The sequence below is a fragment of the Cetorhinus maximus genome, chromosome 1 (genome assembly GCF_964194155.1).
Source record: "Cetorhinus maximus chromosome 1, sCetMax3.hap1.1, whole genome shotgun sequence".
NCBI lineage: Eukaryota > Metazoa > Chordata > Chondrichthyes > Lamniformes > Cetorhinidae > Cetorhinus > Cetorhinus maximus.
In genome coordinates this window covers 78,364,094-78,381,517 of record NC_135879.1, presented here as the reverse complement: position 1 = coordinate 78,381,517, position 17,424 = coordinate 78,364,094, and the positions used below count along the sequence as shown (strand labels likewise).

The 17,424-nt window shown below is 47.2% G+C and overlaps 1 long non-coding RNA gene across 1 annotated transcript in view; it reads left to right on the top strand.

The window, feature by feature from the left end:
* LOC144684611 (uncharacterized) overlaps positions 1-11,491 on the top strand; it is a 124,101-nt gene extending 112,610 nt beyond the window's left edge. The window contains exons 3-4 of the long non-coding RNA XR_013577534.1: positions 4,508-4,636; positions 11,367-11,491. This is a non-coding gene — a long non-coding RNA (uncharacterized LOC144684611). The remainder of the gene's footprint in view (positions 1-4,507; positions 4,637-11,366) is intronic.
* The last annotated feature ends 5,933 nt before the right edge of the window (positions 11,492-17,424 follow it).

Below are 17,424 nucleotides of genomic sequence, written 5' to 3'. Positions count from 1 at the left end.
GATGAGGATGCAGTCTCCAGAGGAGATGAGGCCAGATGGAGATATGAGGGTGTGTGTGAGAGAGCGAGCTGTGGTGCCCCTTGAGCTGACAGTGAGTGAGATGCCAGTGAACGTGTGATGGGCTTGTGAATGTATGAGTTGAGATGGTTGCCTTAGCCTTGCAGCACGGAAGAGATCATTCATCCGTTTTCTGCACTGGATGGCCGACCTCTTGTGTGCAGAGTTGGCACTGACTACCTCTGCCACCGCCTCTCAAACCAGAGTGGTGAGACTGATGGGCCTTCTGTGGCCAGAGTGGGGGTAGAGGACATTGCGGTGTGCTTCCACGGTGTCCAAAAGGTGTCCCAGGGATGTGTAACTGAATCGGGAGACTGGACTCTTCTTGGTTTTTGGGTCCATGTCTTCACTGGAGCAGTCCTGGGCTGCAAGCATTGAGAAGTTTGTGCGCGGCTGCAGTTTAAATATGGTGCCAGGCATGAGGAAGTGGTGAGGTAATGGCGTGGCGGGCAAATGGGAGGCTGGCCGCCAGTGATCCAGCATGTTTCCCGTGACTACACAATTTATGCCGTGGATAGGGGACGATACGGTGCAAACATCCGCCATTGTTGCCTGCGGGTAGAACATCTTTCTTCATGCTCGCTACTGCGCTTGGTGCAAAATCTGAGATGATTCTGCCCTATGGTTCATGACATCACTGCAACATCCACAGACAAGAGCTAAGTAAAGTACAATGTGGTTTGTAGTTCCACCAGCGTTATTTCGTTGATATAATTCCGGTGCTTGATAGATCAGGGAGAGTACTGCATTGTTAGCCAGACAAAATCTCCAGGATTATTGTTACCTGATGTATCCTGTATGATTTATCATTGCAGCAGGGCATAACTGTGAGGGGATGAAAGGCAGACACAGAATAAGACAAGATTGACCAGGAATGAAATTGCATAGTGAGTTTGCAGGGATGATTTTTGACTTTGAATGTGATGGTGTAAAATGGGTGTTATCGATTCAGCTGGCCATTTTACATCTCTCACAATTTTTATTTCCATTGATTTCAATGGGAATGAAAAAGGTGTATAATGGGTTATTGAATTGCGATCACTCATTTTATACTTCATTCAAAGTCATAATTTTCTCTCAGTTTGCAAGAATCTTCAGGCAGTGTCATTTTAATTAAACTTCCAATAAAATAACTTATACTTGTCTCGGCTTTTGGGAGGTGATGCATTGGGGTCCTAGTTTCATAGCTTACTGATTTAGTCGATGTTGTACTCCAGATGTAAGTATAAAATGTGCCATTCTCTTTGTAATTATTGTTGAATGGGTGAAAACTCGGAGGTCATGTTATTGATAAGGTGAGGGTGTCTATCTTAACGAATGAGAATTTTGGTGGGTGGAATCAGAACATCGGATCAATAACTAGAAAATTGACACAATAGGATTTAGTTTTGAAAATCTCTGCATCAAAGAGATTGTCCTTTTCTTTCACTTACATAGTTCTGTATCTTTGCTTCGCTTTCTATAGAATCAATTATGTGCATCACTCACTTCCATCAACCTGCAAATGATTCATTTAATGATGATTTGTTTTTAGAGATTTTAGAATATTTTCCTCACCTTTTTAAACATCGCGAGTCTGACTTTTGTTTGTCCTCGGGACATGAGCACTAGCGAGGCAGCATTTGTTGGCTATTTCTAACTTACCTGAGAAGACTATAATTCAACCACGTGCTAAAGGAATGGAATCACATATTGATTGGACTAAGTAAGGGTGACAGTTGATATCATAATTCTGGTGCTTGGATTGATCAGGGAGAGTAATGCATTGTTAGCCAGACAAAACCTCCAGGATTATTGTTACCTGATATGTCCTGTACAATTTATCTCTGCAATGGGACATAACTGTGGAGCAAATAGGGGATGAAAGGCAGACACAGAACTAGACAAGGTCAACCAGAGTAGACTTTCTCTGGTCATTTCCTGGTGCTCACCCACAAATTATCAGATTTATTTATTTCAGAGAATTCTGGAAATGCTCAGTGAGCCAGGCAGCATCTGTGGAGCAAACCGTCAAATAAAAGAAAAACTGACAAAGGCTGCACATCTGAAATACTGATGTTCTGTTTTCTCCACAGATGCTGCCTGACCTGCTGAGTGATTGCTGCATTTTCTGGTTTTGTTTGACATTTCCAGCCTCTGCAGTGTTTTGCATTTTCTTCAGCAGATTTACTGAATTCAGATTCAGAACTTGCTATAACTGGATTTAGACCCTTGCGGTGGAATTCTGTGGCTTTCCCCATGGTGGGTTTTATGGCAGGAGGCATTTAATTAAGTAGAAGGGGGGCAGGTGGGAACTCCACCGCCCTCCAGCCTCCACCCTGATAAGGGTCATGGACGGCCTGCACACTCTGTCACTGATTGAGTCCCCTTAAGTGGGCAATTAATGCCCACACAAGGGCCTCATCCCTCCGCTGTTGGTATTTAACCAGTAGTGAGTGGGAGGCTAACCATGTGGGGAGCATGACAAGCAAACCCATGTGGGGCTGCTTGCAGGTAGTTAGGGGGGTGGCCCCTGTTCAAAGACACTCAGTGCGTAATGGACGGACCTGGCAATGGGAAAGGGGGGACCTATTAAAGCCAACCATGCCCTTGTTGCCTACCCTTCCCTTGCCCCATCCCCTCTGAACCCCGATCCTTTGGCCTGGGATCTAGTTATGATCCGAGGCCTCGGGTGAGAGTTGTACTGGCAGCAGCCTCCACCCCCCCGATGGCACAGCCATTCAAAAGAGCTGCCGGCTCCTGATTGACCAGCAGCTCTCTGCGAGCAGACATGTAGCCCCGGCATCCATGATCACGGGTTAGGCCTGCTACTGGCCTGTCAAGTGCCTGAGTGGAACAAGTTGTGGTGGTTCTATCTGGAAAGAGGCAATGTGGTTCTCTCTCTGGCTTTCCAGCCACTGGCCGAGAACTTACACCTCCAAAAGATTCCACCCAGGGGAGTAATTTTAACTTTGGCTGATAATGTGAACAGACAATGTCAATTCAACCACCTGTTATACACTTCTCCTAATTTTCATTTTTTTTAATCCAGCATTGCCCATTTTACACTATCATTCAAAGTTGAAATGACCCACATGACCTCTAGGTTGCTAGTCCACCACCATTACCATTAGGTCATCTTACCATGTATTTTAACAAGATGGCTGAACCAAAAGAATGTCTGTTCCTTCGCTACAGCTTACTTTGTTTCTGTGAATAGCAGACAAAACCTCCAACTATTGTGCTTGTGTCCTGGTGCAAGATGAATTTTGTAAATTCTGGACTTCATTGAGTTCACAAAGGATGCAATCTTAATAGCACCATCAGACCTTGCACACCAGTACAGCTTATCCACAACACGCTGCTGAGGTGTTGCAAGCACCAAAAGAACAAAGTTCATTTACATTAAATTTGGTTGACTGAGTTTTGCAGATTGAACAAGTGAAACATTTTTTAATAAGTTGGTTATCAAAAGAATTTGAAGTGTTGAGTTCTTGGATATAGATTATGTAATACAATGTAGGCCCAAACTACTGCCACGTTTGACATCTCTCCATAGACCCTCTTTAAGCTGCCTCTCAGTATTGTAGCTAATATTCAGTTACAAAGAAATCAGTTGTGATCATCTCATAACAAACCATTCCACACTGACATCAAGCAGAATGTGCTCTAAGGTAATCCTTGGGCTTCTTCCACCTCAGCATTTCTACTATTGGCTTAGAAAATTAACTTAAAAATGAAGTACTTGGGACTAATCTTGGAGTAAAGCACTTATCATTCCTAGCACTAACCTTCACATTAAAGTTCTCCTTGAATTCTTAAAGCCACCAAGCTGACATTAACCAGAGCAAGACATGTCATTAAGCTCGATTCCGTTATCTCCACTTCTAAAGGAAAAATATGTTCCAGTATAGTTCTTGCTATATCCTCTCCAGCTTTTTTTCCCCAAGAAAACACAGCACACCTCTTATTTCACAACCATTGCAAATATTTCTTTGAAAGTTTCTGGTTCAGTCTAGACAATAATGATGGCCTGGCACATCAAAAACAACTTATATTGTTTACGACCTGAAGACTACAACTAGTGAATTCCAGAAATAAAAGTCCAGTATCACCTCACCAGCTCTCCTGCCATTACTCTGGTGCTATTGCGTCCCTGAAAACTGCCACAGTGTTTTAGAAGACTAGTCTTACCTCTTCCTACTGCTTTGTTTTGTTGTAAACACCACCTCGAATGGTTCCCATGAATCTTCTAGACCTAAGTTCCCCATCACGTTTCATTATACCCATTTAAGGCTAATTCCTGCACCCTTCTCATTAAAACCAAATGTTATTGAACAGTAACTATCATACCTCAATGCAAACCACCCTACCAAATTATGCAAAGCCACTATAAGATTGATGGACATCAGAAAATCATGTTTTAACAACCCCTCACTAAATAATTAAAATCTTGTTTTAAATTCTGTAGCTTTCGATATCAGATGCCTGCAAGCTGGACCAATGCTAAGTGTGTTGGTGCGACATGGAAAATAACAAAGTGCCTGTGCACGTTAATCCCTCTAAGTATATTTTCTCCACTGGCAAGAAATGGAAAATGGTGAGTGCAGCTGTAGTGAAAATTTGCAGAAATTCTTCTTGACAAAAGCCAGTATTTGCTATGTACAGTCACTTGGTAGTACAGAACTTGAATATTGCTGAAAAGAGAGACAAGTTACCAAAGCTTTTCATTTTGCACTCATCAGGACAAGCACAAGAATTCAAATTCTAAACAATGACAACAATTTATACTACAGGAGAAAAGGGTGCTGAGTAGTGGGCGGTTGGACTCTGATTGGCCAAGGCATTGCCATACAGAAAGCAACGGGGAACTATAGGCTCCCCAAGCTCCAGGCTAATTTGAAAAAAAGGCAAGTCTTGAACATATTCCTTTTGAAGAAAAGTTTTGGCAACATGTCTCTCTTTTTAGCAATGTTTGCGGTATCTTTTTCACTTTCTACATGTTAGGTTGAGGCAAAGGAAGAACTTTGAGTCCTTTTGTGGCACTATTACACACTGCTTTACTGCTTGATTTATTGGCCCTGAACATAAGTGAGCTGGGTCCACCAGCATAAATGCTGTGTTAATAGAGATGACTTACATTATTGGAGTGTTTGGGATCAGGGCATGGTCAACTCAGAAGCACACCTTGGGCAGACACTTGTGCCAATACAGGTGCACTTGCTGTCTGCTGTAGGGGAGGGGTGGAAAATGTGACACTGGATGAGGGCTTGGAGGATGCACTTGTGGGTCCTCCCAAAAGTATAAGCTTTACAGGAGGGTCCATCAAGACATCTACACCATGAGCCCAGCCTGAAATGAATTTAGCTTGGCATTCAGGTCACTGGGCAGTAGGGAAAGTGGTGAGGAAAAAATTCTTCCCTTGGTCCAGACCTCTGGAATGTTAGAAGTTTTGTTTGGGATGAAAAGATGTTTTGCCCTTCCTGAGCCCCTGTGCAAACTGAAATACTTTGGACAGAGACGGTGACCAAGAAATTAATTGGCACTGTGCCCATTTCTCAAGCACTAAATGGATGCCTAAGGGTCTGATGCGCTGAGCAGATTCCATGCTGGAAGTTTCTCACCCAATCTGCTCTGTAGGCATTCAGGGCATGCACCGGAAGTATGTTGAATGATCATTAAAATAGTTAAATAATGACCCTATGTTTATTATAGGAGCTTTCTCTGTTAATAGTCTGCTCTAGTGCCAGACTTGCCATATGTTAAACTCGCTCTGCTCCTCATGGTGCTAACAGGCAGAGAGGATCCTTCCACAATACAAAGGGCTCATCCTCCATATCCAGAATAGTTGCTGTTTTGCCCTTTTAGGCTACTGGTTAACTTCTGGCAGATTTCCTGGCCTGTTTTCTGTCTTCTGCACTGTTTTTGTCTACCTTTAGAAGAGTTTTGCTACAATCACGAACAATCTGGCAGGGACTGGAGGATGATGTAGGTCACCAAACTCAAGAGGAGACAGCAGGAGGAGCTGGGAGAAGGAGAAGGAAGCAGGAGATCTTACCCACAGGAAGTCTTCAGGGAGCACTCCTCTAACTTGACCTTCACTGTGAAGCAATGTTTCAAATGTCTTCACTTCACAAAGGAGGCTGCCACTGGACTACATCATGTGCTGGAGATACGACATGAATCTCCAATGAGGGTATGGGCAGCAATGCCTGCGGCTGTCAACTGGATAAGCGTCTCTCCAGCTGTGCATTGCATGTGTGAGATTTTTCAGACATGACCTGCTGAAACCAAGAAGGGAGCTCACTTGATGCTGCCATTCAGAGAGAGGACAGTGGGTGCCTCTCCCACGGAGCCCAGGCCACTCTCCTGGGATTGCATCTCAGGGCTCCTCCAGCTCTGAACAAGAACAGAGCAGGAGTGATGCGACTCTCTGAAATTCCCCATCAACACAGGGCCAAAGTCAAGATAGTAGTTGTCTGAAACTCCCTGGCAGCATTGTGAGATGTTACGGAAGCTGTCAGAGCTTTCAGCAGAAGCTCGTTTATGGTTCATTGGACCGAGCCTGGTCTAAATTGGACAGATTGATCTCCATGCTCTGCACTAAGCTCTGACACAAGTTGAAGTTGGACTCCCCCATGCTGTAAGCCAGCTGGCAGATTGTCCAGCGCACCCACCATTGCCAGCTAGATGTCTACCCACCTTCTTCAATGGATTGAGGCCTCAAATTCAGCATCTGAGTCATCTGTAATGGAGCTAGTGTATAATCTCACTCTCCTATGAAGTTGTGACATCCAAACTCCTGCCCTAGCTGCTGCCCACTTTTGGTTGTTGACTCACATGAAAATTACTACTCCTCTAGCCTAGCCCCTAAATTATGCATGGTGCCAGTCTCAGGGCTGGTTAGATACAGTGACAGTGCATCTTCAGTAAGGCTGGGTCTCCTCTTCCTGAAGTAGCAGACATAGCTCCACATTTTCAGCATTTGAAATGAAAGAGAAACAAGGATTAGCTTTTAGTGCAGAGGCAGGGGAAGAAGTGACTGGTGAAAGCAGCTGTAGCTTGTCATAGAAAAAGGTCTTGTGGTGCAGTGGATAATGTTCCTATCTCTGAGACAGAAACTTCAGGTTCACGTCCTACCCCAGGACTTGATGGCCACAGAAGACGTGTGTGTAATCAAGCAGGTTGATTGTTAAGCTGTAAATTCTTCCGATACGCCTCTTGCAGGTGGTAAGAGCACGAAACTTTCCCAGTCAGCCATGCAGTAGTTGCAGCGCAACAGCATCCTCATGTTCAAAGACATGCAAGCTCTTGCCATGAGCTAGATAGCAAGTGTCCTCCTCACTTAGAGGGACTGCTAGAGTAAGTAGAGTGAAATAGGAATAAAGGCGGCATGTTTTATTTCACGGGGGTAGAGAATGTGCAGGTAAGCTCAGCAGCCTCCAGTACCAGCCTTTTGGTGCAGTTTGTGCATGACCTTTTCCTTCAAGAAAGAAGGGAGTGTGTTAGTAACTGTCTTGTGAGGTGTTTATAGAGAATGTGCCTGTCATGGTTGAATAGTTGATGTGCGGCTTGTAAGATGTGAGGTGTGGGAAAATTGCCGGCTGCAAGAAGAGTAAATTAGGACCTGTGAAGGGTGATGATCAGAGCAGTAAACAGTAATACAACCACCCAATACACGGGCAGAAGGTGCAGAAAGAAACTGAATAATCTTACCTAACCAGAGAAGGTAAGGGAAGCCAGACATACTAGTAAGAATGTTCCTCTGCTATTTACAATGACCTGCCCTTATACTGTGTTAAAGTGTTTCAATTATTTAATATCAATACTCAGCAGATAGTATGGTGCTGGTTTTAATCTGAGCCTCCACCTGGGAGTGTTCTTACTCAGAGCCTCACTTGCTTTGACCCCAAAAACCCTGGTTTAGTACATAGCTGCTTCTTGCATGTAACTGTCATGCATCCATTGACTGTCCGTGGGAAAATGAATTAAATTATTTGCTCCAGCATCTGTGAATATCTTCATCCATTTGTGAACAGCTGATTTGCCTAATGTCCCCATCGCATCCAAATGAGCATTTTAGCATAAATCTTCAGAGTGACTGCAATGTTTACAGCCACTGACAATACAGCACCTGTGAAGGAGGTGGGCTGTACAGCATGTGGCTATTATGATTGCGATAGAGACCAGCAACTTATTTTTAAAAGTAGAAAAAATCCAAAATCTTAGTTACTTACTAAAAGAATGAAGCAATAAAATTCCACAGTTAAGAACAGAAGAATTTTTACTGTATAAGTGTCAAACAAAGCAAATACTAAATGCTACCTTAAATAACCTACTATAATCTAACACCCAGAATCAACAAAATTAAATATGAATTAACAGGCAAATTGCAATCGATTATAAGCTACGAAGTACACATTAAATATACAGATACAACTAAGGCAGATCTTACAGATTTGCTCAGCAATCCCCACAGCATATAGGTCATCAAACTCAATCACTAACTCCTTCAAAACTCTGTCTTCCTTATGAGGAATTTCAGCTACTCTTCTAGGATGTAGTCTCGTCCCCATCCAAAAGCTACACACAACCACCCCGTGTTCCATGGGTGCGGACTTCACCACAAATGGTACACAACCTCCTCAACTCAGCTTGGATGGCATAGATCCACCAACGTTATCTTCAAGTAACAGCCCCATAGAGGAGTGTTACAATAGAGCACAAGGATCAACATGGTCAATCATAGAGCAGGCCTTTGGCTTGCTGAAAATGTGCTTCCATTGCCGTGACCAGTCCGGCGGAGCATTGCAATTTACGTCAGGATCATCATAGTCTGTAGCTCATCTCCTCAGATGAAGATGACAGAGAGGAATATGAGGAAGTGGACAGAGATATTGCAGCACATCTCCAAAATGCCAGGACCACGAGTTGCCATATACAACCTCATCTTTAATCGGCTTGTGCAGGAATGAGTCACCCACCTACCCACCCAGCAGTACAGCCCTTGCAAGCCATTGCCTGCTCTGTCTGTATGCCCACCTCTTCTGGTCTGTATCAGAGCTATCTCACTCCTTGCATGCTCTTCTTCCTAGAAGACCAAGGTGATTAGATCTTTATCAGACAAAATCAAAAGATATGGCTGCCCCTGAGGATACAGGCTTCACACTTGCACTGAAGCTATTGCGAGTGAATTTTCTGCTTTTTGCCCACAATGACAGGGCTATGAATGCACAAACAGCACATCACTTCTCATGCTAGTAAGTAACCTCAGCAATTCTCCTTGGCATGGCATATATGGGAGGGCCACCAGAGGCTGCATGTTCAGCCTTCATTCATCAATGATTATGAATGATGAAGCATGACAGTACAATATGCTGCAAAATGAGGACATCCCAAAAGTGTACATGATATTCAGGTGAAACAAATATAAGATATATACATGTGCAGAAGTTTAGAGCATCTCAACACCATTGTGCCGTTAAAATGTCTTAGACTTTCCTCTTATGCCCATTACATCTTGGTGCAAGCCCAAAATCCGCAGTCTGCTGAGAGCGATGACCTGTTGCATGTGATGACCTTGGCAGCTGTGCCCTGGTGAACTGAGACCATGAGAGTTCCAGCCTTCCTAGGGTTTTCTGCACGGGTGCAGGGGCACCTTCCTAGCGCCTGAATACTGGAAGCAACTAGAGTGACTGGCAAAGGGTTTGGGGAGCAGTCGCTCTCCCTGCAGATTGTCACAAAACTATCATATTTTCCATAATAGTATTGTGGGATATTGTAAGGTAGGTTTATGGGTATGAGTGTGGATGGTTCTGTCTGTGTGGTTGATATAATTGAATTAGTCAGATAGACTGCAAGGTTGAAATTATCAGAAGAGTCAGGTGTAAAAAGGATATTTGAAATGCTAAAGAGTGAGCTAGAGTCTAAGAATCAGTAGATAAGATGTGAATAAAATTTTCATTTTAAGATAAATGGGGAGATATTTGATTTTCTAAGGGATGGTAGGATGTTTACAACTAACAAGATAAACAGGGCAAGATTATTACATTTACTTTTCCCAAAAGGACCCAAGCTATATTGACAACATGAATGATTTTTATATTATTTCCAAAGGCGTGTAGAACAATGGGATTTTAAACTTTAAAGAAAGAGAAACATAGGGCAGAATTTTGCCCTTGATGGGCAAGCTTGGCAGGGGCGGGCAGGAGCGGCCAGGAAGCCCACAATCGGGTCTGGAAAGCAATTTCACACTGGCGGGTGAACTAAGGCGCACCCAGCATTAAAGGCGGCTGGGGAAGCTCTGAGAAGGGGTGGGTGGGGGCATGATGTCCACTGGGTCCAATGGTGACCGGGCGGCCGATTCAAAGGCAGCCCAGGCAGCCCCTGGGAGGCTGCCACGGAAGGCACCTCCTGTGCTCTCGCTATGTATTCAGGTGTGGTTGGACTTGTCAGGCGGGAGGGCAGGTCAGCGGGGCAATCAGCCCCGCATTTCTCGGACAAGTACCTCACAGCCCTCCGGGAGGAGGTGGCTGCCGGAAGGGACACCCTTGTCCCCAGAGTTGGGAGGAGGAGGTCACCAAACTTCACCAAGAGGGCATGGGAGGAGTTGGCCTCCTGGGACAGCAGCCACAACGTGGTGAGGCGCACATGGGTGCAGTGCCGGAAGCGCTTCAATGATCTGCTGCAGTTGGGAAGGGTGAGTACTGTGTTGGCATGGGCCAGTGTGGAGAGCAGTTAAGGGCTGGCCATTTCTCCGTGGACCTCAGGGGTATTAGAGTGTGAGTGGCAAACGTCAATGAGGCAGGAGCTGGCCAAGGGGGTGAGGCTTGCCTGCTTGGACTGAGTGCCTTGTGGCTCCAGGGTCATGAATCGGCTGAGCCCTGCGAGATGTTCCTCAGGTGGGATTGGCCATGGTGCAATGGTGCTGTAGGTAGAGAGTGGACTAATCAATGCTCCTTTATCCTTTCAGGAGAAAACATCCTGGATTGAGAGGTCGCGGACTGGTGGGCGCCCCCACACCTCCTCATCCTTACCCGCTATGAGCAGGAGGCCCTGGAGTTCAAGAGGCTGTACGCACCTCAATCAATCAGCCTCAGTAAGGTGGGGTGTCAAATGAAACTAAGAGTGCAGTGTACAGAGGTGAGAATGTCGGATATTGCAACCATTCTAGTTCTCATCTATTGATGTGAGCCTTGAACCTGGAATTCCCATTGATAATTGAAAGACAAGGACACTATGATGCAGATCTCCGTTGTCTCACCAGGGTGCCTGGCATGCACAGTGTGTCATGACTTTGACTAATGATATGTCCTTCTTCTCCCTTTTAGGTTCACCAGTAGGCAGTTGCACTGAGGACACTGAAGGGCCACCCCTGACCCTTGAGGACCACCATGCTCCCCACTCACCTGCGTCACACCCTCTCTGTCAAGCAGGCACCAGCGCAGATACCAGCACTTCGGTGGGTATAAGTTTGTCGTCTAGCATCTCGGTGCACATTGGTGAGGGCACTTCACACTCACTTGAGGTGCAGGCGGAGGAAGAGAGTGCCCAGGGCACCGGCAGTTTGAGGGCTTCTGGAGACCGGGACGGTGCTCAGTCGAAGGCTGATGCTGGGCCTCTGGAAGTCTTCCATTAGGCAGCAGATACTGGATGTCCAGTGGGGTGTGCAGGAGGATCTGGCGGAAATACATGAGGGGCTACATGCCATGATCTCCATTTGGGAGGAGTCCATGCGGAGCATGACCACTGCGTTAACCCTCATGGCCGAGCACAATGCCTCCTCCATGGAGAGAGCAGTGACTCTCATGGAGAGGCTACTTCAGGGACAGAATCAGGCGTCCTGGGGATGCGCTCGGACCTGCAAGCACGGCAATGACCTCAACTGGTCAGTGTCCATGTGGGAGATGGATTGGGCACCCAATATCCCAGCTAGGTGTCCATCCATCAATGGTGAGCAGGGAGGTCCAAAGTGACCTCACATTGGTGCACAAGCTGCCTGTCATCTCTGTGGGCTCCTCCCAAGGCGCTCCGGATGATGGCAGCAGCTCTTCTGCTCCTCTGCCAGTGAGCGTGGCATTTGATGAGGCTGCAGCGATTGGGGACATGCCAGCCATGGCACTGGCCACTTCCTCCCAGGTAGGGTCAGCACAGGCTCCACGGGCCAGAGGACGATCGCTAAGGTCATCAAAGCCAACAAGTCAGCAGTACCAGTGCCAGCGAGGGGGGGGCCAGCTAGACGTTGCACCCACCAACGTAAATGTAAAGCACCTTAAGTACAAGGCGGACTTATCATGAGTGATATTTTGTTCCCCCATTTTGCTTTAACTTCTTTAATGGTGTGATAAACATCACCGGTTAATGTTTAGTTCAGCAAAGTGTCACATGCAACATTAAACGAGATTTTATTTTGTGCTAATGGCCTCTGTATGCTTCATTTGTTCTGTAGGTGCAGGGAAGGCCATTATGTAATGATGGGCGTGTGTCTCCTGAAACCTCATTGCACAGACACAGAGTGTATGTTGGTAGTCAAGGAAATGGTCCTGTCAGGGATCGAGTATGGAGCCTGCAGCCCTGGCATGTGGTGGTGGTTCTTATTTGGTAGGCTAGCTGAAAGAGCGTTGGATCAAAGTGTCCTGGATGTCCTTGCCTCCCTGGAGGTTACCCAGGTCAGTGTCCATGCCCTCAGCGTTCTCCTGACCATGTTCGTCCTCGGACTCACTACTGGACTCATCATCTGTTGCCTGTGCAATTGCGTCAACATCCTCTTCCTCCACTGGGTTCTCCCTTTCCAGCGCCAGATTGTGGAGAGCGCAGCATGCAACCACTATCAGTGACACACCATCTGGGGGGTACTGGAGTGTGGCCCATGAACGGTCCAGGCATCAGAAGTGCATCTTGAGAAGACCTGTGGTTCTCTCCACCACCGCCCTTGTGGTGCCGTGGCCCCTATTGTACCCTGCTCGGTTTCTGTTCTTGGATGGCAGAGAGGCGTCATGAGCCACCTTTTGAGGGGACAGCCCTTGTCACCCAGCAGCCATCCATCCAGCTGGGCTGGAGCACTGAAGAGCCTCGGCACCTGGGAGTGTCTCAGGATGGAAGCATCATGGGAGCTGCCTGGGTACCTTGCACAGACTTGCAGAATCTGCATCCTGTGATCACACACTATCTGCATGTTCATGGAGTGGAAGCCCTTCCTGTTGACAAAGGCACCCGGCTCACCCGCTGGCACCTTGATGGCCACACGTATGCAGTGGATGGCACCCTGGATGCGGGGGAACCCAGCAATCACTGCAAAGCCTCTGGCTCACTCAGCGGAAGTGCGGAAGTGAATGAAAGTCAATACCTGCCTGAACAGAGCTTCTGTCACCAGCTTGATTCAACTGTGGACAGCTGATTGGGAGGCTCCACAAAGATCCCCCACTGACCCCTGGAAAGAGCCGGAGGCATAGAAGTTGAGGGCCACTGTGACCTTCAGAGCCACTGACATGGGGTGTCCGCCCATAGTTGGAGCTGATCTCAGGCCCGATCCTCTGACAAATGGAAGTCACTGTCTCCCTCCTTCGGCATTGCACCTCAGACATATTGAGGTAGCTGCATCGTGCCTGTAAACCCTGGCAGCAGGATAGTGGCATCTTCTGTGGCCCCTTCTGCCTTGGACTGCCAGCTATCCCTGCCCGCCTTGTGCCTGTGCCTCTCCTCCCACAGTTCGCTCCCCTGGAGGCTGAATAGGGACACGTGGCCTCCCCTCCCTTCTGCCCCTCTCTTCCTCCTCAGAGGAGGTGCCACCAGCAGAGACCACAATCCCCATTACCAGGGTTATGGAAGGCTGTCTGATAACTGGAAGGGCCCATGTGTTCTGAATCCTCCGGGGGCCTGGAAGACAACAATGAGTCCTGAAATGAAGCCTAGAAATAATCAAGATGCAGCTCTGAACTAAGATGAAGCTGTCCAGTTCACATAAGCAACCAGCGGCACTCGATCTCCAAAACTCCTCATTACTTACATTGACAGTGCTGCTGACCCTTCTTATCCCACCAGTGGATGACCTTTTGCAAATTGTGGCCTGCCCGTTTTGCCCGTGCAATGGCCAAAATATCACACAGGTTACTTAAATTTGGAGACAAGTGGTGTGAAAAGGACCTTAACTGGCCTCTTAATTAATGGCGGGTGTGCCTCCATCTCTCTCGCGTGTCTGCCGAGTGAAATATCACGAGAGTGTGTGTTGACATCGGCATGCCCGGCCGAAGTCAACGCGTGTTATTTCATGCTCGAGCAGGTCAGGCATGTGCCCGCCCGCCGAGCAAGAAATTCTGCCCATATATAAAAAAGGATGGAAGGCTATGTGGCAGGTGGCCATGTAACCTATTGAAATGTATGCTGTGTAAAGCAGCCTTGGGGGAAAGCCTCTAGCCACTTTTGCAGAGATCTGCTGTGTCCAGTAACTAAAGTTGTGTTAAAAGCCTTTAGGATTCCACTGTTGAGTAGGTGCTCTGGTAACCTTTCTGGATTTATTATTTAAATTTAAAATCTATTTTGGACTGTTGCCTTCAAGAGGGTGTGTAGTTGAGAGTCAGCTTAATTAGGAATTTTGGGATTTGTTATGGTATTAAGTAACTGTAATATTATGCATGCGTTTGAATTATTTTCTTTTGTTAATAAATGTTTTAATTTAATTTTTAAACTCTCTAAAGTTGTTAGTTGACTCACTACCTCTGAATTCAGGATACAAATCTTCTCATAATAAACACAAATTGCAAAACTGTTGTGATAGCGTGGCCAAGTTTCCTTTGAGGATTCGGTCCACCTGGCACACATCACCCACCACATCATAACAGGGTGCCCTGAGAAGACGCCCCAGGGCAGCTAGCTGGTTCCCCTCCTCTCTCTCTCGGTGCACAATGGCACCTCCCTTTATCCCTGAGGAGAAGGAGAGCTTGGAGGGAGGTCCAGGCACCTTAGTGCCCTCTTGCCTAGTCACTGCTGTACTTAACCTTGGCCAGAGCAATGGAATGCAAGTCTGAGTGCATATGGATCATATGATAGACCTGGCTCTCCATGGTGGTTGCTAACCTCTCCATGGAGGAAGCCATGTGCTCACATACCGGAGCCAAGCTTGAATTGTCTCCCTCACTCCACACAGAAAGTTCCACATAGTCTCTGGCACCACCGCCAGATTTTCCCCTGCCTGTCTCTGCATCTCCAGCAGATTTACTGTGGCCAAGACCAGAGGCTTGTCATCAGACTGGGGCTCAGTGTGGGCCTGATCCCCAACAGCCCTCCAAGTATCAGGGACCTCGGCCGGCATAGCTTTCCTCAGCTGCTGCTACCTGCCTGTGAAGTTTTCACCAGCATGTGCCCCTGATTCTACACGTGAGCCCTCTAAAACCCACGTGAGTGTAACTAAGCTGCTTGAGGATGAGGGAGAGGCAGATGGTGGTGCATCCTCTGGGTATCATTTGTCATCATCGTCAGAGCTGGAACCGTTGCTTTTTTCAATGGGCTGGCACCTTTACACACTGTGGCACTGACTTGCAGTGGAAAACAAAATGAAAGACATTAAGGAGGAGCACAATCTATCAGGAAACCACCATTTCACGCGCGTCTCTTGTGTGTCCATGCCCCAAAGTCAGTTTGGAGGCATTCTCAGTCTGCTACCTGGCTAATTCAGCCTCGCCATCTGCAATGGATCGGGCACCCTGCTTCCCTGCAATCTCCATGGCCTCCTCATCACATGGTATCAAAACCTTGAACTCTGGAATACCTCCTACCATCTTGACCATCTCGTTGGTGTATAATGACACCTTCTCCTGCATGACAAAGTGGAGACTTAGTGGCATTTTAAGAGAAACCTAACTCCTTTGTCCCCATGCATCCCCATGCCATATACTGGCCCCACACTGTAAATGGTACCCAATTGCCTTATCATGCACAACTGTCACAGGATCTTACCTCCCGTGCCTAATCGTATTGATGACGAGCACGCATTCTCCAGCTTATGAAATTCCATTGCCTGATACTCTCATGAGAGGCCGTTTGATGCAATGCCACACTGCTATTTAATCTGGCAGTTTGGAGGAAGTCATTGACCCTTTTGAGGCACTGGACCCATGTTCATTGCTGGACCCAAGACTGCTCACCTCCACTGCGGTCTCCGGCCAGGCCACCTTGGCTAGGGAGGGTCTTCTATTGCCATGCTTCGGAAAGAGCACATCCCTCCATTCCTGGATGGCCTGGAGTTGAACCAGGAGGAGCATCGCTGAGCCAAATTCGCTGTTTGGAACCCAACATGGTGCTGATGTGAGGGAGAATGATGGGGATCCCAGAAGAAGCTTGTTGTAGAGGAGAGAGGGGGAGGGATGGAAGAGGGCTTAACTGACAAAAGCTGCAAAGGGGCTGTAGGCTGTGGTTTAGTGCCCTGCAGGTGGAATATCTTAATTCTAGTTTCCATCTACTTCTTGCTGCCTGGCAGAGAGTGGGTGCTGGAAGATGCAAATCTTTTATAGGCCACCCCAAACTACAGTTGAGTCTAATGCATTGAGTGCACTGCCTCCTCCATTGAGAGAGTGGTGACTCTCATGAGAGGCAGCTCAAGGGACAGAATCAGTGGTTCCTGGTGTTGTGGTCAGACCTGCAAGCTCACACACAGGCAATGACCTCAGGAGGTATCAGTGTGGGAGATGGATGAAGCACTCAGTATCCCAGCTAGATGCCCGTCCATCAGTGGCGAGCAGGGTGGTCCATAGCGACATCATGTTGGAGCACAAGCTGCTTGTTGTCTCTGTGTGCTCCTCTCAGGGCACTCTGGATGATGGCATCAGCTCCTCTGCCCCTCTGCCCCTCTGCCAGTGACCATGGCATTTGATGAGGCTGCAATGACTGGGGAGAGGCCAGCTGCGGCACTGGCTGCTCCCACCCAGGCGGGGCCAGCACAGGCTCCACTGGCCAGAAGACGACCGCCAAGGTCACCAAAGCCAACAGGACAGCAGAGTCAGCAGGTTGGCTCCAATGCCATTGCCAGCGAAGGAGGGAGGCAACAAGACACAGCATGTGCAAACGTAATTTTAAGGCACCATGAATGCAAGAGGCACTGTTCACGAGTGATCTTCTGTTCAGTCATGTTTTGTTAATATGTTTACTGGTGTGACCATTAACAGCATATATTGTTATGTTCATTTGATATGAGTGCCAACATGATATAAATTTTACTTTTGCTTTAATGGCCTGAGTATGCTTCACTTATTTTGTAGGTGCAGGACACGCCAGTATCTCATGCTGCACGTGAGTGGCTCTAAACTTTATTGCACAGGCACTGAGTGGAGTTTGGGTTCAAAGGAAAGGGTAATTTCAAACATTCAGGTTGGAGGTGGCAGCCCTGGCATGAGGTGG